Source organism: Silene latifolia, chromosome 8, assembly GCF_048544455.1.
Source record: "Silene latifolia isolate original U9 population chromosome 8, ASM4854445v1, whole genome shotgun sequence".
Taxonomy (NCBI): domain Eukaryota; kingdom Viridiplantae; phylum Streptophyta; class Magnoliopsida; order Caryophyllales; family Caryophyllaceae; genus Silene; species Silene latifolia.
The window spans coordinates 96992914-97009854 of NC_133533.1; the positions used below are offsets into that span (position 1 = coordinate 96992914).

At 39.3% G+C, this 16941-nt stretch overlaps 1 long non-coding RNA gene across 1 annotated transcript; it reads right to left on the reverse strand.

The window, feature by feature from the left end:
• Positions 1 to 10339: 10339 nt before the first annotated feature.
• On the reverse strand, positions 10340 to 15293 carry LOC141595262 (uncharacterized). The gene is made up of 5 exons (XR_012522266.1): positions 15049 to 15293; positions 14151 to 14944; positions 13752 to 13907; positions 13232 to 13313; positions 10340 to 10652 (listed from the first exon to the last, which is right to left on the reverse strand). It is a non-coding gene; the product is annotated as an uncharacterized LOC141595262 (long non-coding RNA).
• Positions 15294 to 16941: the final 1648 nt, after the last annotated feature.

Below are 16941 nucleotides of genomic sequence, written 5' to 3' on the forward strand. Positions count from 1 at the left end.
TTTTTGAATTTTCAACAATTTTTTTCAATTTTTTATGAGATTTTTGATTTTTATGAAATAAATAACAATGCAAACAGAAAATAAACGTGATAACTGAAATGCAGTAAAAACAATATGCAGACACAGATATGGATGCATAACCTCCCCAAACCAAACTGTACAATGCCCCCATTGTACCAAAATATGGAAAGGAAATGCAAACTGAAGGAGAAAGAGTGTAAATACGGAAAAACTCACAAAATGCGCGAATAAAGGAGCCTCCCCAAACCGACCATGAAATGGGAGGTTGCTAAGAGCCCGGAAAACCGTCTCAGGAAGCTAATCCAAGTCAATAACACTCGATAGCAAGGGATAGTAGCTGATCGAGTAACATGGGCGCTCAAAAACTGCTCGATCGAAAGGTAACTAGGTCGATCGAGTGGTTTCTCATCCTGCAGGTGGTCGATCGAGTAACATCTTCACTTGATCGAGTGGATTCATCAGCAAAGGTGCTCGATCGAGTAGAAAAACTACTCGATCGAGTGGATCTCAGCGTGTTCCTGCAAAATGCAATAAAAACAGCCCGCAACTAACAAAGACAAGCTTAACGAGATAGTCTATGGTATAAAAACCATTTATTACAACTGAAATAGAATAAAAGCAGAATAAAATCGCCGGGTTGCCTCCCGGGTAGCGCTAGCTTCAGTCAGGTCCCAGCTCGACCTTCTTTTCTTCGAGCCACTCAAACTAATCACAATCAAAACAGCTCAAAGCGCGCAGCATCAAATCATACATCTGCGCATGTGCTACACAAAAGCATAAGTAGCACAAAAGCGGATTACATAAATAGGAAATAAAAATGTAAAACCGTTTAAGTCGAACAAATTTCCTATGTGAGCTCCTAAATTTATCCACAAAATAAAGGAGCGCGGGAGCAATTGTCAATATATGGGTTTAAATTCAAATTAGCAATTTTGAGATGACATGTACGGTGAAAATCAGTTAAATTATATGTCCACATGGGAGGAGGTAAAGCATTAAAAGGACATGCATGAATCAGACGAGGTAATATACAAACAATAATAAAATTACCGTTTACTACCTCAGGTTGGTTGCTCTCAACGAAGGAATCACTGACAAAGGAATGTAATACCTCATCTGTGCTAGGAGCAAATTCTGACTCAGCTGCTTCTTCATCAACCTCCTCAGTGGAATCCATCCCGTAGATCGCAGCTTCAAGTGTATCCGACTCGGCTGTGAATAGGGGAGGTTCACCGTAACCTTCATCATCGTCGACTCGTCACCAAATCAAACCAAAATGACGAACCAAAGCTCCCAATGGCCAACTCGACGATCGAGCGAAATAATCACTCGATCGACCAACTTCCTCTCCCGAATTCCACTCGATCGAGCAGCAATTTCACTCGATCGAAATAAGTTTCTCCTGGAAAATCACTCGATCGACTAGTATAAGTCACTCGATCGAGTGATTCCTCCCGTATCTGTCGCTGAAATCCTCGTGTGGGGCAATGAAATGTGATAGAAACTCGTCGTCCGAGTCATAAAAGTCATCCTCGGCATTGGGCAACACGGTTTTTTCATGGGAAAAACCATTCTCGAAGGTATACCTCTTCTCGGTTGCCAATTATCCGACTCACTCGGTAATCGAGCAATTTTAGACTCGACTCAATGATTTGAGCATCCGCACGTCTATCACTCTCTTGCCTCACTCGATCATAATTCGTATTTGAGATGCAAGTATCTCCATTAAAGACCTCGGTTCGCAACCTCTTCTTCTTGTATCTCACCGCTAACCGAGCAATGTCGCTTTCGAGCTTTTCAAGTCGCGAAGAAGTCCGTCTATCATGATCTTGCCTCTCTCGGTCACGATCTTGCAATTGAGATGCAAGTGTCTACAGAAGGGATTTCAGCTCCGCAATTTCTTCTTCTTGTATATCGGGAGGATCTTGTTGCGGTGGCCATTGATAGGGTGGATGTGGCGGCACAACTACAGCTGCATTGTGCTCACAGAACCACATCTCCCGTGAGCGATCACCTCACCATTTCCATATAATGGGACATCGGTGATGGGTCAAAGGTACTCAAGCCTTCCTTTGATCGTCTTTCACCTAGAACTGTCTAGGTAGTACCCGTAAGGCCTATCAAAACAAAGACTCAAGGAAAAAGATCGGAACGGCCTCAAGGGAAAAATTCCCCGAGGCTAAAAACAGATAAAATTAAACAAATAAATAAATAGATTGCCTCCCCGCAACTGAACGGCGCCAAAATTTGATACCGTCGTTTCGTACCAAAAATAAAATACCTAAGTACAACTAATGTAAGTCGCGTAAGTAGGGTCGATCTCCACAGGGAGGCGGTGTACTATCTATTTGTCTGTTTATCTGTCTGAATGTCACAATTGGGGGTTGAATTGATTGTATTAACTAAACTAGAGATTAAAGCAAGGGAAATGAATGAAGAAATTAACAAAAGGAGAAGGGTAGTATGCTAAGAGTCGGTCCACCGTGGCAGCTATCAGATCTTATACTATCGGGAATACTGAGGCGATTAGACTATTGATAAGAAGAGCTATGGTCGTCACCTTTCGGTCCTTAAACCGCCCTAGAGCGTAAAACAGTGACTTAACTTTCGCCCTCACTGCAATACCCTATTGTAATTAAGCAAGCCTTCCCTTCCAATCTTTCGATCTAGGTCGGGGTTAACTAGATTTATGGTCTCCTGCATGCATTCATTCGACCGGATAACAGTTAAATTGCCTAATACAATTCCTATCGCAAGTCTAATCTATTCAAGTCAGTTAAAACATCGCTACCACGGCTTCCCTAATCCTAACATACTAGGGGAATTAGCTAGACATGGAGTAAATAAGAACAATAAATAAAGAGGGAGAGGGAATAATAAACATTAATTAAAAAGAGAGAAAGGAGAAGAAATTACTGATATAAATGATCTGGAAAACAAAGGAAGAAAGTAACAGTGTACTCGAACCAAAGGGAAAAGAGAGAAAAGGAGAGAAGTAGAGTGTGTGTAAATGACTCCTAAAGCTTCCTATTTATAAGAAAATAGGAATTGCTAAACCTAATGACGGAATTAGAGCTTAAAAGCCCAGCCCGTAGCAAAATCCACTCGATCGAGCACTAAAGGCTCTCGATCGAGTGATATTCCTTAGCATTCCTCTCGATCGAGAAAAATTCCTCTCGATCGAGGACTTCTTCCCCTTTAATCACTCGATCAAGAGTAGGTAGCTCTCGATCGAGCAAATGGGCTCTCAATCGAATAGAAATAGTTCTCGATCGAGCACTTCTCAGCGCGTAACTCCTGCTTCGCGCACCAAACTTCAAACGGCTGCCATTTCTTCGTTACTTAGGCAAACAGAGCGTGGTTGGTGGCGTTGGAAAGCTAAAAGGACAAACTTTCATCTCCAATTGGAATCACCTGAATATCTGTTGTATAACTCGAGATATGGCTCTTACAAGCAGGAACTAGCAAATTGAAGCACTCTCTTGGCTCGCCTAACTTCCTTACTCCAATGCGCATCTCAAAATAGCTTCATTCCCGCTCCAAATTCACTCTTCCTCCAAATTCATGCTAAAAGGATGGTAAAAGGCTTGATTTCACTACTTTTGGGTTCATTCCTGCAAATAAGACAAAACAACCCAAAGTAGCATATTCGGGGCATTTCGTAGCATAAAACCACGATAAAAGCATATAAATACGTGCATAAAATAGACCAATAAGACTATATAAAATGCACGTATCACACATCCTACATGAAACCGGTCATGAATGTCACCAGTTTATAAAGCTCAGAATGAGTCAAGTCTATTCGTTCAGATAAGACAGAAACAAAAACTCGTAGATTATGCACATTATCATGCCAACAATATGTCAAGAATATGCAGGGTAGAGGTAAAGATTCAATGTAGCGTCAAAGTTCAAACGTTCCGACTCAAAATAAACGTGATTTTTTTTTTTTGAATTTTATGTGATTTTTGAATTAAAACAACGATGCATGTGAAAATGAATAGACGTGCAAACGGAAATGCAAGAAAATATGCAGACACAGATATGGATGCATACCTCCCTAAACCAAATCGTACAATGCCCTCATTGTACCAAAAATAGGGAAAGGAATGCAAACTAAGGAGAAAAAGATAACGGGAGTCGGAAAACTTACAAGACGGCGTAAAGAGGGACCTCCCCAAACCGACCATGAACATGGGAGATCATAGGTAGCACAACAGCAGCTCATCAGACGGAAAATAGCTGCTAAAACAGGGATCTGCTCGATCGAACAACTCCGAACAGTTCGATCGAGAGGAATGGTGTAAAAAACACTCGATCGAGAGAATATTCTACTTGATCGAGAGAACGTGATTTGCAGCATTTCGATCGAGGATAGCAGCCACTCGATCGAGTGATAATCTTAGCAAAAAATGCTCGATCGAGTAGACAAACCACTCGATCGAGCAGCTTCACCTGCAAAACGCGTATATGAAGCATAGGAAATACAAAGGACGCAAAGTTTGGTGTTTAAAGTTTAACACACAGCTATAGGAAAGGAAATAAGTTTAACAAGAGTACAACAAAACAGTCCGGGTTGTCTCCCGGAAAGCGCAGGTTTAAAAGGTCCCGCACGACCTTTCTGGCATCAATTAACTGGCGCGTCAAGCTCGTCAAAGTAAAAGACTTCAACACGATTGTCGGCTTCATTTGCTTCGTGATAGTGCTTCACATATTGCCCATTCACCTTGAACCGATTTCCCTCGGGACCTTCTAGCTCAACGGATCCAAATTTAGTGACTGCTGTCACCGTATAAGGACCACTCCACCTGAGATTCAGCTTGCCAGGAAATAATCGCAGTCGGGCATTAAACAGCAACATCTTCTGCCCGACATGAAATTCCCGAGGTAAAATTATTTTATCGTGCCATCTCTTCGTCTTCTCCTTATAAATGCGCGAGCTATCATACGCGTTGAACCTAAACTCCTCTAGTTCATCTAGCTGCAAAAGACAGTTCTGACCACACAACTTAGGATCAAAGTTAAGTTCACGAATTGCCCACCAAGCTTTACATTCCAACTCAACAGGTAAATGACATGATTTCCCATAGACTAACCGATAAGGTGATGCACCAATCGGTGTCTTAAAGGCAGTTCTGTAAGCCCATAATGTGTCTTCTAATTTGAGACTCCAATCCTTCCGTGATTTGGAAACTACTTTAGATAGGATCTCTTTAATCTCGTGATTAGAGACCTCGACCTGACCACTAGTTTGGGGATGATACCCCAAAACACGCCGGTGTTGAACACCAACCTTAGACAGAATAAAAGTTAGTTTCTTTTCGTTGAAGTGCATTCCCCCATCACTAATAACGACACTAGGGACACCAAATCGGGGAAATATGATCTTTTTAAACATCTTTATCACGGTCTTGGCATTGTAATGAGGTGAAGCAATTGCCTCAACCCACTTAGACACATAATCAACAGCTACTAAAATATACCTATTACCTTTACTAGATGGAACGGTCCTTGGAAATCAATGCCCCAGACATCGAAAACCTCGACCTCTAAGATACCATTTTGTGGCATCTCATGTCTCCTTGAAATATTCCCCGATCGTTGGCAGGCATCACAAGCTAAAATAAAAGCCTTAGCATCAGCAAACAAAGTAGGCCAGTTAAAACCAGACTGAAGTACCTTAGCCACGATGCGCGATGGACCGTGGTGACCACCATAAGAGGATGAGTGACAGCCTTCCAGGACTACTTTGGTCTCCCACTGCGGAATACACCGTCTGTAGAGACCGTCTGCACATTCCTTAAACAAATAAGGATCATCCCGAAATATCGCTTAGCGTTATACGAAAAATGCTTCCTCTCGCGATGAGAAAGGTCAAAGACGCCTTGCCACTGACAACATAATTAGCTATATCTGCATACCAAGGTTCTTGGTTAACAATAGAAGACAAAACAACAAACAAAGAATCTTCAGGAAAAGAATCATCAATCGATAAAGAATCTTGTCCCTCTAGCTGTGACAGTCTTGATAGATGATCAGCTACAACGTTCTCAGCTCCTTTCTTATCATTTATCTGCAAATCGAACTCCTGAAGAAGGAGTATCCATCTCAATAGCCGTGGTTTAGCCTCCTTCTTAGCAAGGAGGTGCCTTAGTGCTTTGCATGGTCGAAAAAAAAGAACTTCCGACCCAATCAAATAAGAACGAAATTTCTCTAAGGTATAAACCACAACTAGCGCTCTTTTTCGAAAGAGTGGTGTACTTCACTTGAGCCTCATCCAGAGTTCGGCTCGCATAGTAAATTGCATTTAAAGCTTTGTCTTTCCTTTGGCCTAGCACCGCTCCTAGTGCATAGTCACTGGCATCACACATTATCTCAAACGGCAAATCCCAGTCGGGAGGCTGTATAATCGGCGCAGATACCAAAGCCTGCTTTAACCTATTAAAAGCAGAAAGACACTCATTAGTAAATACAAAAGGGGCATCCTTAAGTAGCAGCTGTGTAAGTGGTTTAGCAATATTTGAAAAATCCTTGATAAACCGGCGATAAAAGCCGGCGTGACCAAGGAAACTCCTCACTCCTTTAACATTAACAGGAGGAGGTAATTGCTGAATCACTTCCACTTTTGCTTTATCAACTTCTATTCCGCTGTCAGAAACGAAGTGCCCTAAGACAACTCCCTCGTTGACCATGAAATGGCACTTCTCCCAGTTAAGCACAAGATTAACCTCAATGCAGCGCTGCAACACTTTATCAAGGTTAGACAGACAGTTAAAAAAATCACTTCCATAAACACTGAAATCGTCCATGAAAACTTTCATAATAGACTCAATATACTCTGAAAATATCCCCATCATGCACCTTTGAAAGGTAGCAGGGGCATTACATAAACCAAAGGGCATCCTGCGATAAGCAAACACGCCCTGAGGACAAGTAAAAGTAGTCTTAGCTTGATCATCTGGGTGAATAGGGATCTGAAAGAACCATGAGTACCCATCCAAATAGCAGAAGAACTTATGAGAAGCTAACCTTTCTACCATCTGATCAATAAAAGGAAGGGGAAAGTGATCTTTCTTCGTGGCGGCATTCAACTGTCTGTAGTCTATGCACATCCGCCAACCAGTCACTACTCTAGTAGGTATTAACTCATTTTTGTCAATCCTGACCACAGTAGTCCCTCCTTTCTTAGGAACTACCTGCACTGGACTCACCCACGTGGAATGACTTCGTTACCTCAGCCATCATAACATCTTGCATCTTTTGGTTCAGCCGACGCTGACCCTGTCTGCAAGGTTATTGATCTTCCTCCAGCTCTATCCTGTGCATACAAATATCGGGACTAATCCCCTTGATATCATCCAAAGAATAACCCATAGCTTTCCTGTTTTTCTTAAGTACAACTAACAAAGCAAATCACCGATCATCATCAAGTTTAGCACTAACAATAACTGGATATTGCTCAGTATCATCTAAGAAAGCATATTTTAGATGAGAGGGAAGAGGCTTACGCTCGGGTACCTTTACCTCTATGGAGCAAAGAGTACTGATCATTTAATCCACTTGCTCTCCCTCAGCGTCGGTGAGTTCACGCTCATCTAAAGCAGCTTCAAGCAAATCCAACACAGCGTCATTGTTATCTGGGTTATCTGCACACTCATCCAAAAGCATAAGAGCTTCTAGTGGGTCCTTTATAAAAGAACCCGACCAGAAGACATAGACAGACTCGTCAACAATATCAACAGAATAACATGTATCCTCTATCATTGGCCGAGCCAAAGTGCCAGGCAAACTGAAAGTAATCGCGTCATCCCATACCGCAAGAGTCAAACGCCCTTGTTTGACATCAATAATGACCCCGGCTGTACATAGGAACGGTCTTCCTAATAAAATTGGGGTCCGGGTGTCCTCAGCTATATCTAAAACAATAAAATCCACTGGTATAAAGAACTTGCCTACTTTCACAGGCACGTCCTCTAAGACACCTCAGGGTCGTCTTACAGATCTATCAGCCATCTATAGAGTAATGTTAGTCAATTTAAGGTGACCCATATTTAATTTCTTGCATGCGAGAAAGAGGCATGACACGACGCTGCTCCTAAATCACAAAGAGCCTTATCTATTACTTCATTGCCTATAACACAGGTAATAGAGAAACTACCCGGGTCTTTCATTTTAGGTGGAGCCTTATTTAAAAGTAAATTACTAGACTCTTCCATAAAAGAAACAATCTCAAATTCACTTAGCTCTCTCTTACGCGTCACAATATCTTTCATAAATTTAGCGTAAGTAGGTACCTGGGTAATAAATTCGGTAAAGGGCACAGTTACCTGGAGGTTCTTGACAACGTCCACAAACTTACCATACTGTCGCTCAACCTTTGCGTCCTTCAGACGTCTTGGAAAGGGTACTCTGGTAGCAATGAGTGGACCCGCGACCTTCTCTTTACCTTTATCAGCACGTGACGTCTTCGCAGCAGGGGAAGATGACATGGTAGCGGAATTAGATGTTGAAATAGGGTCTCCGCTGGTTTTGGCACTCGATCGAACACTTTCCTCACTCGATCGAGTGGTTTTGTCTTTAGAATTACTCGATCGAGGTAAAAGAAGCTCTCAATCGAGCTCTTGTATTTCAGGTTCTCTTGATCGAGTACCGTTGTCACTCGATCGAGTGGTTTCTTCTGCCAAAGCGTTCGATCGAGAGGAATCAGTTGCTCGATCGAATTCTGTAAATTGAGCACCTCTCGATCGAGTAGGATTTATACTCGATCGAGCATCTGGATGGATTATTTCACTCGATCGAGTAGAAATTTCCCTCGATCGAGTGCCTTGACAATATGCAGTAGGGATATCGCCCGTAAACTCGTCCAACTCATCCTCCGGGGCATTATCAGCTGTCACAACCCCGTCTTCTGGCATTTTTGCCCCCTCATAAGCAAGGCCACTTCGGAGATTGATAGCATTGACCGGATCGCACGAGGGTGGATGGTTAATTTGGTTTTGCGCGAGCGTTAACTGTGCAACTTGCTCTCTTAACTCCACAATAGCGGTATTATCCTTGTTACTTTTCTCCCTAAACTGCTGCGTTAAGTTCAAAACTAAGGATTTCAGTTCGGCATACTCCCCATTTGTAGAAGAGGAGCTTGGCTGCGGCATTGGCGTAGGACAAGTAGAAGCACTCGCCAAGTCTTCATATAATTGAGAAAAAGGAACTCCTTGCCTGAATTTCTGATAAGCAAGGGCACGCTCTACGCTTTCCATACAACCTATGGGGTCATGCCCTTCCATTATGCATCTACCGTATATCATTACATGCTCAGTAATAGCACAAACTTGTGCATGCTCACCCACAGTTTCTACAATCTCCGGACTACCTAGACTTCCGCTAGGACTCTCCACCTCAGCTACTACCAACTCGTTCACATGCCCACTTCCTCGGGAATTTTCGTATTCGACTACATGGATGGACATCTCCTCAATAAGATGCCTCCCTTGATCATCCTCTACATTCTTCGGGAATCTCCCCTTAGCTGCATTATCAAGGATAGCCCACTGATCCGGATACAACCCATTATAAAATTTGGTACATAAGAACCAGCGCTTGAAATCGTGATGAGGCACAGAACGTACGAGCTTCTTGAACCTAGCCCAAGCCACGTTCAAGTCTTAAGTAGGTAATTGCTCAAATGTAGTAATTTGAGCTCTCAACGCATTAGTGCGCTGTGGTGGAAAATATCGCCTGTAAAAGGCTAAAGCAAGGGAATTCCAATCGGTTACACCGGCAGCTTCCCTATCTAAATCCCTCAACCATTCCCGGGCATCATCAGCTAGAGAGAAGGGAAAGAGAACTCCCTTAACTCTGTCTTGTGTCACCCCAGCAGCAAGAGGAATGGTTGAACAATACTCTGTAAACAGCTCTATGTGCTTGCACGGATCTTCTTCAGTTACCCCTCTGAAGAGATTTCTCTCCACCAGCTGTATGTAAGATGGGTGGATTCCAAAGGTTCCCGACACTACTACAAAAATAGGCTTAGAGAACTGTTAAAATCACCTTTAGAGAACGCCTTATAGGCGTTTTCTAGGTCAGCGTTCTCTAAAGCTTATAGAACGGTTGGGATAGGCGTTTTCTATTCACAATCATAGAGAACTGTTGAAATTGTCTTTAGAGAACGCCCTAGGAGCGTTCTCTTTTTATATGAATAGAGAACGGTGGGCTTAGTCAACAATTCTCTATTCTTCTTATGTTTTTAAAAAAAAAAAAATTAATACTACGTATATAAATGGAGAAATACTGACAATTAAAACGAAAACACAAAACATGAGAAAGTAGCCACTTTTATTACTTCAAAAGTGACATACACCGTATCATTAATCATCATCTCAAACACCATACATACGGCAACATGCTCTATATCAGCTTCTAGTTTACAAATGAAAAATATACAACTAACTCAAGATACACCTTACACCTACTATACCATATGTACCGAATTTCGCTCTTTCAACCTATGCGGCCTGTGTTCCGTGTCCTTAATTATTTCGTATAGCATGTCTTCGATAAAACCCGCCGCAACCTGCCGCAAAAAAAACTTGTGCAACCTGCTACTATCCATTTGCATCCGTAGGTGATAACTGTAATGCAGCAAATAAAGCCATACACATCTTATGAACTGCATTCATAGGTGATGACTTGATGATTATTCAATTTCCCTTATGAATTGCTAGCCCCCTGATGTGTCAACTTAGACATGCATATTAATAATACAAGAACTACTACAGATACAGGCTATAACAACGGTCAAAAACCGTTGTTATATAAAAAAGCGGACGTTGTTAAAGCGTCCGTTGTAAAAGGTTTTAACAACGGTTTGTTTTCTTAAGGAAACCGTTGTTAAAACTATTAACAACGGTTTTAAGTATAAAAAACCGTTGTAGAAAGTGTGACTCAATTTTGGAGGGAAAGTTATAACAACGGTTGTAATATACAAAACCGTTGTTATAACTAAAGACAACGGTTTTTTATTAAATAACCATTGTTGTTTGTTCCTAAAAAATAAAAAAAAATTAAATTAAATATTACTAGATGCATGCATAATTACGACCCGTTATAATTCCGATGCATATGCAGAATATCCCTTAAATTAATTACCAACGGTTTTGAAAAAACTTATAAATGTGACTATAAATATTAAAGCATCCTTTACTAACATTCATTAATTGAAACAACATGGCAATGAACCCTAATTTTATCAACAACGAAGAATGGCTTACACAAACGATTGAAGATGATGGGAAGGTTCTCGCCGGGCTTCCCGCCGATCAACACCCATTAATCAAAGCATCCCTTGAACATCAACGGAATTATTGGATTAAGAGGCGTGAAGCAGTCCGGCTTGTCAACAAAGCCTCATCATCATCATCATCTTCATACCCTCGTCGGCCTGTTACTCGCAACTTGGCTGCAGCCAGAGATATGTTGAGTTGTACTCTTCCAACCTTATCTCCACATGCAAGTCGTGTCCTTGCATATATTCAATCTGTTATTGCAAAATATGAAGCCAATGACCCGGAAGTTAGCGGTATACCAGAGTGGCGTGATTGGTGGCAGGTTGAGAAGCGCTTTTTACGCTTAACCGGGGTTGTTCCGGCTTATTATACATCTTTTGATTTCTGATAATTGTTGTAATGTATTTGGTTTAAAATTAGATGAAATGATCATTTTGAAAGTGTTGAGTTATGCTTGTTTGATTTGCTTCCATTTTTTGAACTCCATAGATCAGTCATCATCAAGATCCAGATTATTACTGCCATCACTGTGCATATGAACGGACAATATGGAATGAGAAGGGTTAGTAATAAGATGCATTTCCATTATCTCAATATATTCTCCAAACCCTAACTGCTAAAACAAACTCCAAATAAATTAACCCTCTCCTTAATCTTTCAAAACAAACTCCAAACTCCAACAAAATGAATGATATCATCCTTAAGACTCTTACTATGCTCGATCCGTACTGAAGGACGCCAAAGAAGATGGCTTGATTTGAGCAAAGAAAGAAATGCAGCTATATGACGATATAGCAGATCTTTGAATGGAACCTAATGGTCGATAAAAACACATACATGGAAATGAAATAATTAGAAAAATAAAATAATGACGATGAAACAAACCTGATAATTACAGAACGTACGTAAAGAGACGATGAAATCAACAGTGACGACGAGAAGATAAAGCGACGATGAGAAAGAGAGAAAGAGACGACGGTTAAGGTTTATGTTTTGTGTTTGTGTTTGGCTGCTGCTGGGTTTGTGTTTGTGTATTAAGGTTTGTGTTTTGTGGCTGCAGCAGACTTGTGTTTGTGTGGTTGATAGTATGGAAGGTATTGACAACGGTTATTAAACAACAACCGTTGTCAAATACGTTTTAACAACGGTTGTAAATTAACAACCGTTGTCAAAGAAGTTTTAACAACGGGTTCCAAAAGCAACCGTTGTGATTACTTTTCACTAACTTTGCGTCAATTTTGCGCCACATTAGTAACAACGGTTGTGTATGTGTGACCTGTTGTTAAAACTAATAACAACGGTTTTTATAACCATACCAGTTGTAATTTATTTTAGTAAAATTCGCGCCATACATTCTACAACGTCTATTGTGATTTTCGTGAATACTCGTTGTTAATGGGGCGTTGTAGTTGCCTGGATTTGTAGTAGTGAAGTTACTAATTCAGATACGATTAACTATTACTTATATTATGCAACTGGAAACTCTATCCTAATCTGTCATATGCAAATTTACAGGCAGAAAATGATTGCAGATTGAATTAAGAGATGTCTGGTAAGAATAAACTAAATTGATCATAACTTAAAGGAACTTTTAGAAATTTCTAGGTGTACATGAATATTTTGGCCATGGATGTGTCATGAAGTAACAATAAACTAAAATTGATCAGTATATAAGCTCACTATTATACCCAACAACTAAAATATTCCAGTATTCACAAGTTTAAAGACAATCTACAATTTTAGAGATAATTGATGAGAAAGAATTACCAGTAGAGATTATTAAGGAAATTAGAGTAATGAGAATATTAGAATCTACCTAAAGGCAACCATCACTAATTGAGAGATAGAATTGCTAATTTGCTATACAAACTCTGACCAATGCTATGGGAAAGAATCAGTATCACAGCCAGCAGTGAAAAACATACCTAACAGCTTAGTGAAAACTTTCTTCATTTGTTTCACAATTTCATTCTTCATATTCTTAGCAGCTCCTGATGCAGCAATCACCTGTAAAAATATGACACAAATATTCATAATTCAATGATAGAATTACGGTGAGCAAGGTCGTGGTGAGCGTAGGCTATAACTCTAGTAAGCGAACAAAAGATTAAGAGATGAAAACAGGACAACACAACCTCAACAATTAATTTTCTCTATCTCAACATGTACTGATGTTTATTAAGAAACAAAATACATAGGTTGTGACCAGTTGTAGTACATGGTTTTAAAATTAAAATTACCAAGGCTTCCCAGCCACGCTAATGAATTAAATACAGTATAAAACTAGCATGTTCAAATTTATGAAACGCCTCAGCAGTTGAAAAGCCAATTCAAACTAACTTCAACAACAATAATCAAAGGATTTTCAAAGAGCTTATAGTCATAATGCTTGATATCAAAGAACTAAACATCACTTAAGTTGTTGGAAAAGAACCAGAATGTTACCTTGGTGATGCCGGTTGTTATATCCTAGGCCTCTCAAGCTGTGAAATATTTGAGGGTGCAGCTTAAATGACATCATACAAAATAGTCTACCTTGTCCATAATTGCGACCAACTTTTGCAGCTTCCTCAATCAATCAATGATTTTCATTTTTTGAACCTATGAGGGTGCACAACACAGCGGTACTTAGCAATTGAATAATGAGTTAAGGGTAAGACAAGGACTCGAACTTTTCAATTTTTTTCCGTTAAGGACCTTAACGATTATTTTTTTCCGTTAAGGACCTTAACACTAACACCGTTAATGTTCCGTTAAGTTTCTAACATTAAAATAGATTTTAACAACTAATATCCATTATCATTCATAACAATCAAAATTTACTAAGGGAAGGGCAACACATACCCATTAATCTTTATAACATAGTAAAACAACTAAATATGTCAAAACTTCATCTGGAAAATTGATTACAGCTTATAACCAAAGTGCAAAACATCTAAATTCCCAGCTAACAACACGATACTCCACTTGACCGCTACCTTGCTCATCAATTGCTCATGTGCCCTTCCACAATCATTTTCGAGCCCAATTCCAGGAAAAAAAAAGGTGTCAATTATTGTTTGAAACATACAGAGTAAATAGCAAAACTTATATGTGAATGTCCAGTAAGGAGTAAAAAAACCTATAAAGATCATATTAATGGACATCATGATATTATAACCTGCAAAGTGCTGCTCAGAATCCATATAGCATAAAATTCACAACACATAATCAACAATTTAATAACTTTAGACTGATAATTTAGAATAACACCACATAATCATCAATTTAACATAATTAATTTAGACTAATGGACATAATAAAATTAGAACCATAAACATAAATTGGGATAAAACAATATAAAGTTGAGAACTTTAAGCATACTTAGAAAATTAATTCACTTACTTGTTTACTGGTGGATGAATATTTGCTGAAGATTGAAGTAGAACAAAGGCCTCGTTGTTGCTGTAAAGGCCTCGTTTCTTCAATGGAGAAAGACGAAACATGTTTTGCTAATTTATGTGGTTTTGTCTTTTGGAAGAGGTGTGAAATAACGAGACAATCCCCAATTCTACCCATTTTAATCGACTTTCTCAGTTCATCATAAAATCCCCAAATTTCTAGGGTTTATTGTAAAAACCTCAAATAGGAATACCAACCTAGAATTTTCAAAGAAAAAAGTATTTAAAACCACAATTCGAACCCAAACATAATAAATCCCATAATTTTCATGTAAGGGGTGCAAACCCTAGAAATTTCGAACCTGATAAGAAGGTCGACGGTGGTGATGCTGGCCATGCGACCCACGACGTTAGGTAGGCTGTTTGCGGCGGCTGTTCTTGATGAAAAGCGGATCTGATTGAGGGCTATGAGAGCAAGTATGGAACTCTAGAAGAGTAGAACAAAAATGGAGTTAAACTTTTGTTTTGTTTCATCGACTTGTACAGTTGTACTGGGTTAGAGGCATAAAGCTTAAAAGAGTCGGTTGGAGAATTGGAGGATGGGGATACTGGGTTTTACTTTTATTTAATTTAATTATGGAAAAATTGACGGGAATAATCCCACCTTTACAACATCTTCCGAAAATAATCCCACCTTTCAATAATCCGAAAATAATCCCAACTTTTAACCCCATCTTCTCTAAACACCCTCTTTTACCTGTTACCTGATTAAAAGGTTTCAAATGTCTTATATTTTTATTTTATTTATCTCTTCATCTCCCACACTAAACCCATAATTCTAGACAAAATTGAAACTTGCAGAGAGATGAACGATGAAAACATTCACAACTAAAAACCTCATTTCATAGGGCACCATCAAAGGAATCCAAAATTCCAATAAAAAAAGCAATCACCATACTCCTCCATTGTTAACATAATCGAAGAGTTTTGATCAATTAAAATCCCAATACACCATATCTTTTCCATTGTTAAGAAGCTGTACTTGTCGTCATTGAAGATTACTCTTCATCTTATTGTCTGCTCTTTCAATTAAAACCGACTCCGATCTCCAGGTTAAAGCCTAAAACTCAATTTATTACTTTTAATTGCGAAATTTTCATTATAGATTCAGCAAACCCTAGAATTTTCGTTTTGTAGATTATAAGTTCAAATAAGAGAAGATAGGCAATTACGGAGTATTTAGTAAAGATTAATGTTGATTGTTATGTATTTAAGTTAATTGCACGTTTTCTGTTTGATTATTGATGTTTTTAACGCCTATCTTTGGTCTGAATACTTGCACATATCATTACAAAAAAAAAAACATGGTTCTTGCGACAGACGATCTTCGACTGAAAATATATCAGTCGTTATTTTAAAATTTTCAACCGATTTGAAAATTTTCGACCACACTTTTGTCGCTAGTCAGCGCGAGATAAAAATTTAGACACGCGGGTTTTTTACGACCTCTGAAAAAGAATAGCGGCGTATTAAATTGGTCTCTAAGTTACCGGTTTCTTATGATATATATTTCCTATATCGTCTGAATTAGTGTACTTGTGCCATCGACAATTTTCTTTACTTTTAAATTCTTCATAAAACACATCCTAGCTGCACTTAGATTTGGTGTCACATTGGCAATCTAAACTCGTAACAATATTGTCAATTGTGAATAGACTAGTGAACGGAGTTGGTAGTGATTAGTAATCAAGTGGCCTTATAATTTTTACTTCATGCTTTTTTACTACTGATTATTGTTGTTATTGAAGGTTACTCATGACGTTGGTTACGTTAAGATTTTGGCATGGTGGATTGTTTAAGAAGGTGGGAAACAAAACATATTATGTTGGAGGGAAGATTAAGAATTTTGAAGAGGATTCGGATGAACTTTGTTGGTTTTGGTTGAAGGAGTTAGCGCTGAAGTGTGATTTATACAGTAAGATTAAGTGCATATACTACTTGTTGCCTGGAAAAAGTTTAGATGAGGGTTTAAGAAAAGTGTACCATGACAATGAGGTACTTGAAATGATTGATATTGTTGCCAAGAGTAAGGTCATTGATGTGTATGTTGAACATGGTGTGGATGAACCAGTCATTCTTGAAGACCCACAAACAAAAAACACCCCAACCAAGAATATCCCTTCACAAAAAAAAGGTCTAAAAAAGCTTACTCCTAAGAGAGCTCAATCCCAAAAGCTGACCATTGAGGAATACCA